General features: G+C 60.4%; 2 non-coding genes across 2 annotated transcripts; both read right to left on the bottom strand.

The window, feature by feature from the left end:
• Positions 1-2832: 2832 nt before the first annotated feature.
• LOC126808977 (large subunit ribosomal RNA) lies at positions 2833-6728 on the bottom strand. Its single transcript, XR_007674883.2, has one exon. It is a non-coding gene; the product is annotated as a large subunit ribosomal RNA (ribosomal RNA).
• A 268-nt stretch (positions 6729-6996) lies between these two features.
• On the bottom strand, positions 6997-7145 carry LOC126808965 (5.8S ribosomal RNA). The gene has a single exon (XR_007674872.1). It is a non-coding gene; the product is annotated as a 5.8S ribosomal RNA (ribosomal RNA).
• Positions 7146-9650: the final 2505 nt, after the last annotated feature.

Here is a 9650-nt window from a genome sequence, read left to right as displayed (position 1 = left end):
TAGCCTTCACGAGTTCGAGTGAGAGAGAACCACGAGTAAACGCCCCCAGTCGCAAGACACCCGTCTCCCGTTGCCGGCACAGGCGAGCAACCGAAGAGCGGGGGCGAGCTGGGGGGCGACCGAGCGGGAGGACAGTAGCCAGGACTGAACACCGCCGGCCTCGTTCGCTGCGCGCACTCCCAGGCGAAGAGGAAGACCCTAAGACCGCAAAAGTCGTCGGGCGATCCCTCGCTAGGCGTACGGAAGAACCGAGGTTGAGCCGAGACGGGCCACGACGAGAGCGCGGGAGACAAAGCTCGAGCACACACCGCCGCCGCCACGACTCGGGATCTCTCCGCGCCGCGCCGCACAAACCTCCCCTCCGAGAAGAAGAAGGCAGCAGGCGACCGCGCGGAGATGGTAGTCGAGACTCGCTGATTTGACAATCGGACGAGCCAGTCTGTCCCGCCGTGTAAGCGTACACTGGAACGTTTCGGGTCTGCCGGGAGGAGCCGAGAAATCAATCTCCGCACCGCCGACCGCCGCGAGCTGTGACCGGGCGCCGAGGAGTTTTTAGTTCCCCGGGTCGGCCTCGCTCCACCGTCTCCATCGAGTCTTGGATCGTACGAAAGTGCGCGGTGACTGGACGAGAGATCGGGCTAAACGATCCCCCGCCTTCCGACCGCTTCGCTGCCTTCGAAGAGAGAGAACCCCGGGCCGAAGAAGAAAAGGGCGAGAGAGAGAGAGCCGAACGCGGTCTCGGGTGCCATCCTTCCCCTCGAGCAAGCGGCGCGACGACGGTGACGAGAAGGGTAACCGGGAGCTGCACGAACACACACTCCCTAGCCTTCACTCAACCGCCGTGTACGCAACCGAGAGCAAGAGGAGACCGGCCAACCTTCCACCGCGAATCGCTCGTCTCAAGAAACTCGCCCCGACCACTTCTCCGCCAAAGTTCCCTACTGCCCCGCCGAGGACCGGCTGAGCTTCACCCTCCATGTAAGAGAAAACGCACTCGTTGGAAAGGTATACACATGCACCGCACCAGGTCTCGTCTCTCTCACCTACCTCCTATACTAGTGTTTCGCACTCGTTTGAAAGGTATACCGTCGTGCAAGAGTAGGTTTCGACTGGATTTTTTCGGCTCCCAGGGGCTTGCCGCCCTTCCAAATTCGTCTCTTGGCGTCCCTTCTGGCCAGGGACCCTCGCTGCAACAACTTTGGTCGGGATCCGTCAGCGCGTCGCCCCGCCAGCGGCGGGCGAAGGTCCGGCGGGAAAAGCTCGAGAGCGCCGTTCGGCCGCCAAGCCGCGCCTCGGCCGACCCGAGCAATTCCGGCCGAGACGGGAAAAGCTCGTCAGCCAGCTTCGGCCGCCAATCCGCGCCTCGGCCGGCCCGAGCAATTCCAGCCCGACCCGACCCGACCCGACCCGACCCGACCCGACCCGACCCGACCCGACCCGACCGCCTCTCGGCCGCATCTCTCTCAAAGCCTCGAGACGGGCACTCTTGGACCGCGCCAGCCCAGCGGGTCTCGAGACGGCCAGACCAGGCGGCGGGAGGAAAAAGCTCGACAGCCAGCTTCGGCCGCCAATCCACGCCTCGGCCGGCCCGAGCAATTCCAGCCCAGCCCGACCCGACCGCCTCTCGGCCGCATCTCTCTCAAAGCCTCGAGACGGGCACTCTTGGACCGCGCCAGCCCAGCGGGTCTCGAGACGGCCACTCGTCGGTCGCAGGGCTAGCTCGCGGCCGAGAGAGAAGCCGACCAGACCAGACCAGACCAGACCAGACCAGACCAGGCGGCGGGAGGAAAGAGCTCGACAGCCAGCCAGCTTCGGCCGCCAATCCAATCCACGCCTCGGCCGGCCCGAGCAATTCCAGCCCGACCGCCTCTCGGCCGCATCGCTCTCCCAAAGCCTCGAGACGGGCACTCGGACCAGGCGGCGGGAGGGAAAAGCTCGACAGCCAGCTTCGGCCACCAATCCACGCCTCGGTCGGCCCGAGCAATTCCAGCCCGACCGCCTCTCATCGGCCGTCTAGAGGAATTATTCCGGCCCGACCGCCTCTCGGCCGCATCTCTCTCCCAAAGCCTCGAGACGGGCACTCGGCCGAGAGGTTCATCGGCCGTCTAGAGGAATTATTCCGGCCCGACCGCCTCTCGGCCGCATCTCTCTCCCAAAGCCTCGAGACGGGCACTCGGCCGAGAGGTTCATCGGCCGTCTAGAGGAATTATTCCAGCCCGACCGCCTCTTCCCCGCATCTCTCTCTCTCCCAAAGCCTCGAGACGGGCACTCGGCCGTCTAGAGGAATTATTCCAGCCCGACCGCCTCTCGGCCGCATCTCTCTCCCAAAGCCTCGAGACGGGCACTCGGCCGTCTAGACGTATTATTCCAGCCCGACCGCCTCTTCCCCGCATATCTCTCTCCCAAAGCCTCGAGACGGGCACTCGGCCGTCTAGAGGAATTATTCCAGCCCGACCGCCTCTCGGCCGCATCTCTCTCTCCCAAAGCCTCGAGACGGGCACTCGGCCGTCTAGAGGAATTATTCCAGCCCGACCGCCTCTTCCCCGCATCTCTCTCTCTCCCAAAGCCTCGAGACGGGCACTCGGCCGTCTAGAGGAATTATTCCAGCCCGACCGCCTCTCGGCCGCATCTCTCTCTCTCTCTCTCTCTCTCAGATTTCGGTTGCCAAGTCCCACCACCCACGGTAACACACCGATTGCGTGTAGGCACGGGCAATATTAAATTAAATCAAAATATTAAAGCCAACATCCAATCTCCTCTCTACCTCTAGAGAGGAGCAGCAGGCAGAAGAAGAGTAGTGAAAAAAGAGAGAGCTCTGTCCGTCTGAAGCGGACAAATCTCCTAGTCGAGGGACAAGTCTCAACGCATCGCAGCCACAACAGGCCGCTCTACCGAGTACGACACCCCGACTCGCACAAACCCAAGTCGTCTGCAAGCAGATTTACCTGCCTTCGAAAGACACCTGCCGAAACACACAGGTCGGACACACACCACCCCGTTCGCCCGCGAAGGCGAAGTAGGGCCTAATCGTTCTGTCGCCGGTCTCAGAGAGGCAGACGCGGACGTCGTGGGACGGGATTCCGGCTTAGAGGCGTTCAGCCGTAAGCCCCAGGACAAAGGCAAAGCCCCAATGGCAATAAACCACCAAGCACCAACGCTTTCAATCCCGGACCAACGTTCCTCTCGTACTAGTCAGTCCTACCCGCTCGTAACCGCTCATTCGTAAAGAGTTCCCTACCAGTAGGGTAAAACTAACCTGTCTCACGACGGTCTAAACCCAGCTCACGTTCCCTGTTGGTGGGTGAACAATCCAACGCTTGGCGAATTCTGCTTCGCAATGATAGGAAGAGCCGACATCGAAGGATCAAAAAGCAACGTCGCTAAGAACGCTTGGCTGCCACAAGCCAGTTATCCCTGTGGTAACTTTTCTGACACCTCTTGCGGGAAGCAGTAAAGAATAGAGCTCTCCCATCGTCGCCCTAAGGGCGACACAAAAGGATCGATAGGCCTTGCTTTCACACGGATCCCTCCTACTGAAAAGCATCCTCAAGCCAGCATTTGCCCTTTCGCTCTACCAAGGGTTTCTCCCCCTTCTGAAGCTGGCCTTGGGGCGCCCGCGCTAGACTTTCGCGGGCACACCGCCCCAGTTAAATTCAGAACTGACTCTGTCCTCGATCGCCCTCGCGAGGGACCTGGTCCCGCAAGACGAACAGCCGGTTGCCCGACCGCCCGCCTTTAGCGCGGGGGACCCCTCGCTTAGCACCTTGCGCTCGCCGACACCGCCCCGAATGCGGCCGCTCTCGTGGTCCTCATCGAGTGAGTTGAACGAGGAACGCAGTAGTGGTCTTTCACTTGCGCCGTAAAGCAGTCCCACCTAGGCTACACCTGCGCTCTCGCCCAACCAAGCCAATCGCGAATCAAGCTCAACAGGGTCTTCTTTCCCCGCTGACAGCCCCGGACCCGTTCCTCCGGCTGTGGCTTCGCTAGATAGTAGATAGGGACAGTGGGAATCTCGTTAATCCATTCATGCGCGTCACTAATTACATGACGAGGCATTTGGCTACCTTAAGAGAGTCATAGTTACTCCCGCCGTTTACCCGCGCTTCCGTAAATTTCTTCACCGTGACATTCAGAGCACTGGGCAGAAATCACGTCCCGTCAACACCGATCTCCGGCCTTCGAGACGCTATGTTTTTACTAAACAGTCGGATTCCCCCGGACCGTGCCAGTTCTGATCGAGCCGTTCCTCGCGCCCGTGCCGAAAACGGGGAGAGTCGCCCCTACCCCGCTCCGTCCGCCTGCCCTTCCGAGGGTAGAACGTTCGCCGTTCGGTGCGCCCAAGTCCAAATTAATATGCCACCTGGCGGACTCCCGCTCTAGGATTCCCTCTTCCGAAGCTAGCAGCGGGTCGCTCGGCCCTCAGAGCCAATCCTTCTCCCGAAGTTACGGATCCATTTTGCCGACTTCCCTTACCTACATTGTTCTATCGACCAGAGGCTGCGAACCTTGGAGACCTGCGGCGGATTGAGGTACGGCCCGAGGCGAGAGCGTGTGATAGATTTCAAAGAAATGTTTAGCCGTCGGAGTTTCAAGGACCGTCGAGTCGTAGCCGAACAGGCCCCCGCTGGAGCCGGCTTTGCGGATAAAGTTGATTGCTCTCGCTCCCTATCTCCGGCAGAACCGCTTCCAGGGTCAGCGAGCGCACCTCAAAAAGAAAAGTTAACTCTTCTCGACTCTCCCGACGGCGTATCCGACCTTCTTTGCGTCACCGCTTGTGCTCCGCCTTCGGGTACGGGAATCCTAACCCGTTTCCCTTTCGGCCCGTGCATTGGGTGAGACTTTTTCTGTGATAAAAAAACGTCCCGCTTCCCGTAGGATTTCTCCCAGGCCTTAGGACCGACTAACCCGCGGCCGATCGAAGGAGCAACGCGGAACCCTTCTCCACTTCGGCCTTCGAGGTTCTCGCTCGAATATTTGCTACTACCACCAAGATCGGCACCCGCGGCCGCTACACCCAGACTCGCGTCTAAGGCTTCAGCGCTGACCGCGGCGACCCTCCTACTCGTCTCGGCTTCGGTCAGTCCCCGCGGCAGGCCGCGAGGAATTGCCGAGACGGCCGGGTGTAGGCTGCACGCTACAGCGCCATCCATTTTCAGGGCCCACCAATTCGGCAGGTGAGTTGTTACACACTCCTTGGCGGGTACCGACTTCCATGGTCACCGTCCTGCTGTCTTTACCGATGGACGCCTTTTGTGGGTTCTGCTGAGCGTGACGATCGGGCGCCTTAACCCGGCGTTTGGTTCATCCCACAGCGCCAGTTCTGCTTACCAAAAGTGGCCCACTTGGCACTCGTACATTTCGACGGGGGCCGAGCCTCCCAGATCGAGCGGTAGGCACCCCTTCTCGCCCGTTCAAAGTTTGACAATAGCTCCACGCCATTTCGGCACGGACTCCTCTAATCATTCGCTTTACCGGACGAAACTGTCTCGGCGAGCGCCAGCTATCCTGGGGGAAACTTCGGAGGGAACCAGCTACTAGATGGTTCGATTAGTCTTTCGCCCCTACGCCCAAGTTCCGTGATCGATTTGCGCGTCAGAACCACTTAGGACCTCCACCAGCATTTCTCCCGGCTTCGTCCCGCTCGGGCCTAGTTCACCATCTTTCGGGTCCCAACGCGAGCGCTCTTGCTCCGCCGAGGCCGTAACAACCCCCGACGGGCCGGTCCTGCGCCCCCCTCGCCCGAGAGAGGATCGGACCACGTCGCTTTCGCTGCGCCCCAAGGGAGTGTTTTTCCCTGTGACTCGCGCTCACGTTAGACTCCTTGGTCCGTGTTTCAAGACGGGTCGGGAAGAGTGCCGCCACGGCCAGCCGCGGACCCTCTAGACCGTCCCCCAATGCCCGCCGCCCCACCGACGCCGACCGAGCGACCGCACTTGCACTGTTAAGCCCACGAGGGGCAGTCAAGACGGCCGCGACGACGCCGGGAGACTAGGTCGGGAGCGAGGACGGGGCCGTTCCTCGGCCCGGAGCTACGTTCGCCCTAGAGCCGACCGGAGCAGGCAGTCCGAAGACAGGTGCGACGCCCCGAGGGACGCGCCCCTCGCCTGACTCCAGCCGAGACGAAGCACTCCGAGCCGGTCGCGACTCGCGACACAGCGGAAGATACGCCGACGGGGACGAACCCTCTCGCACGACCGAGCCCGTCCTCCGAAAAGAACAAGTCCCGGCCGCGCGAGGAGCCGCCTACCCGGCGAGCTGGATTCCGCTGATCGCACCGGCGGTTCCACCCGTTTGCCCGTAGGCGCTTTCACGGTCTCTTGAACTCTCTCTTCAAAGTTCTTTTCAACTTTCCCTCACGGTACTTGTTCGCTATCGGACTCGTGCAAGTATTTAGCCTTAGATGGAGCTTACCACCCGCTTTGAGCTGCGATCCCAAGCAACTCGACTCGCAGGTACCGACTGCGCCGGGCAGAAGACCCAGACCGAACTAAAGGCCTCACACCCACTCTGGGAGCACACCTGTCCCGCGGGACTTGTTCGGACGGTCAGACGCCTGACGAGTCGGACCCTTACGCCACAATTCCCGAACCGCCGAGGTCCGACGGGGGATTCGGCGATGGGCTCTTCCCGCTTCGCTCGCCGCTACTGAGGGAATCCCGGTTGGTTTCTTTTCCTCCGCTTAGTGATATGCTTAAGTTCAGCGGGTAATCTCGCTCGATCCGAGGCCGGTGAGAAAAGGTGACGGAGGGGAGAGAGATGCGGAGAGTACGTGCGCCCGGAAGGACGCCCGCGCCACTGCACCCCGAACCCGTTCTGTGAGCCACCCGAGAGGGTTAATCCCAGGCGAGAACGGAACGCCGGAGTGACACTGGGCGGGGCGCTCGAGAGCCTCCCTCCCGTGCTCCTCCCGCACTCCGCTCCGTCGATTGTCAGGTCTGCCTTTGAGGAGACGGGGCCTCGCGGCCGCGACTCCCAGTCTTGGGGATTCTTACCTGCCGGCCCTCGGACGAACGTGGCCGCGGGAGGACCCGCTGCCGCCATGTGCGTTCGAGACGTCGATGATCTTCACTGCAATTCACATCACTTAACGCGTCAGGCCGCGCTCTTCATCGACGCACGAGCCGAGTGATCCAACGCCTACGGTCGTACGCTTTTGCTTTCATTAAGTCTGACGGCCGCCGAAAACGACGGCCCGTGTCAAAGTGTTTCCATCATAGTGTGAAAAAAAATCAAGACCGATCGAGAAGATCGCCGGCGGTCTCGGTGCTGACGACCGAGACTCTTTGAACGTGCCCGGCTCGCTCTCGTCTCTCTCTCTCTCTGTCTCTCCCGCCGCCGAGCCGCGGAGGGAGGAAGAGGGAGAGGGAAGGAAAGGAGGGGTCGTGAAACACGTACCGACAAAGAGAGAGAAGCCACAACCGAGGCCGTGCGCAGCAGTGGAGTGCCGCGGCACGCCTCGCCACAGACTGGTTGGCTCGGGACGAGCCTCCTAGCGTCTGACCGACCGTGAAACGGTAAAGTTTCGAGGGGGTTTGGTTTCTTCGTCCGCAAAGAGAGCGAAGAGGTATACGGTAATGATCCTTCCGCAGGTTCACCTACGGAAACCTTGTTACGACTTTTACTTCCTCTAAATGATTAAGCTCGAACGCCTTTCCGGGCCCGTCCGAAGACAGGCCCAGTCTAACGGCCTCGCTTAGCCATTCTATCGGAGGTAGCGACGGGCGGTGTGTACAAAAGGCAGGGACTTAATCGGCGCCAGCTGATGACGGACGCCTACTCGGAATTCCTCGTTCACGGGGCTGAGTTGCAAGCCCCGATCCCCAGCACGAAGACGATTGGCACGGTTAACCCGTTGTAGGCGAGACTGCCCCCGAAGGAACAGCCCCAACCTCCCCTCTCGGGGCGGGTTCCCGGCCTGACCAAACCAAGACCGTAGGCACTCGCGCTTTCGTCTTCAGTGTAGCGCGCGTGCGGCCCCGGACATCTAAGGGCATCACTGACCTGTTATTGATCTCTCTCACCTAGCTTAAGCTTGCTCGGGATCCCCCTAAGAAGTAGCGACGACCGCTTCGACTCGCCCGATGTTCTCCCTGCTCCCCGAGGGGAGACTAAGATTCGAGAACCACGAGCCGACTAGTTAAGGGCGAGGCCTCGCCCGTTAGCGGAATAAACCAGACTTTTCACTTCACCAGCCACGAACGGCCATGCACCACCACCCATCGAATCGAGAAAGAACTGCACGAGCGTCTGTCAATCCTGACGATGTCCGGACCGGGTAAGTTGCCCCGTGTTGAGTCAAATTAAGCCGCAGGCTCCACTCCTTGTGGTGCCCTTCCGTCAATTCCTTCAAGTTTCAGCCTTGCGACCATACTACCCCCGGAACCCGTAAACTCTCAGGTTGCCCGAAGCCGCCACGGACGGGTCCATAACCGCTGTTCTCGAGCCTCGTCCGCGGCCCGGTCGGCAGCGTTTACCGTCGGTACTACGACGGTATCTGATCGTCTTTGCTCCACCCACCTTCGTTCTGGATTAAGGAAGACGTCCGGGGCCAGCGCTTTCGCTTCGAGTCGTCCCGAGCGGATCACAAAATTTCACCTCTCCCCGCCCGGTACGCTCGCCCCCCACCGTTCCTCTCGAATCCTAGCTCTCCGGCGAAACCGACAGCGAAAGCGACGTCGCCAAGTCGGCCGGACCACCCTCCGGAAATGAGCATCCCCGCTTATTCCATGCACGAAATATTCAGGCTCGGGGTTTTAGCCTGCCTTTAGCACTCTAATTTTTTCAAGGTAGACAGAAAATGCGGCGGGTTCTCTCCCGCGAAGGAGAAAAACGAGGCAGGACCGCGAAGTCCACCTCGCCCCGCGCGCCGGTTAGGGACGGCCGAGAAATCGCCGGTCGGACCCGCAGCGTATCGCGCCCGACCGTGCCGCCTCCGAGATCCAACGACGAGCTTTTTAACCGCAGCAACTCCGATATAGGCTATTGGAGCTGGAATTACCGCGGCTGCTGGCACCAGGCTTGCCCTCCAATAGCTCCTCGCACACTCTTTTAAATTGCGCTCATTCCGCCCGCGGCGACCACTAAAGGGCCCCGCCACGTTATTTTTCGTCACTACCTCCCCGTGTCGGGATTGGGTAAGTTGCGCGCCTGCTGCCCTCCTTGGAGGTGGTAGCCGTTTCGCAGGCTCCCTCTCCGGAATCGAACCCTGATTCCCCGTTACCCGTCAACACCGTGGTAGGCAGGTCGCCGACCATCGCCAATTGATGGGACAGACACTTCATGGCAAAGTCGTCGGGGGCCCGGAAAGACCCCGCGATCGGCACAGTTATTCGGATTTCAACACTTGTCGCTTCGCCCCGTCGCTACTTTTGACGGTAGCTTCGCAGGCTAGGGCGATCTGGTATAGAGAATAAATGCCGTTTCCCCGCCTCGTCGAGAAACGAAAGGGGGGACCACGGTGCGTTGCATGTATTAGCTCTAGAATTACCACAGTTATCCATTAAACCGACCCGCTTTTCGCCAAGGAACCTTATCTGACTAATGAGCCGTTCGCAGTTTCGGCTCGCTCCCCGAAAGGAACAAGCCTGAACTTAGACTTGCATGGCTTAAGCTTTGAGACAAGCATATGATCACTGGCAGGATCAACCAGA

Source organism: Patella vulgata, unplaced genomic scaffold (assembly GCF_932274485.2).
Source record: "Patella vulgata unplaced genomic scaffold, xgPatVulg1.2 scaffold_107, whole genome shotgun sequence".
NCBI classification, from domain to species: Eukaryota; Metazoa; Mollusca; class Gastropoda; family Patellidae; genus Patella; species Patella vulgata.
This window is presented reverse-complemented; position numbering and strand designations above follow the sequence as displayed.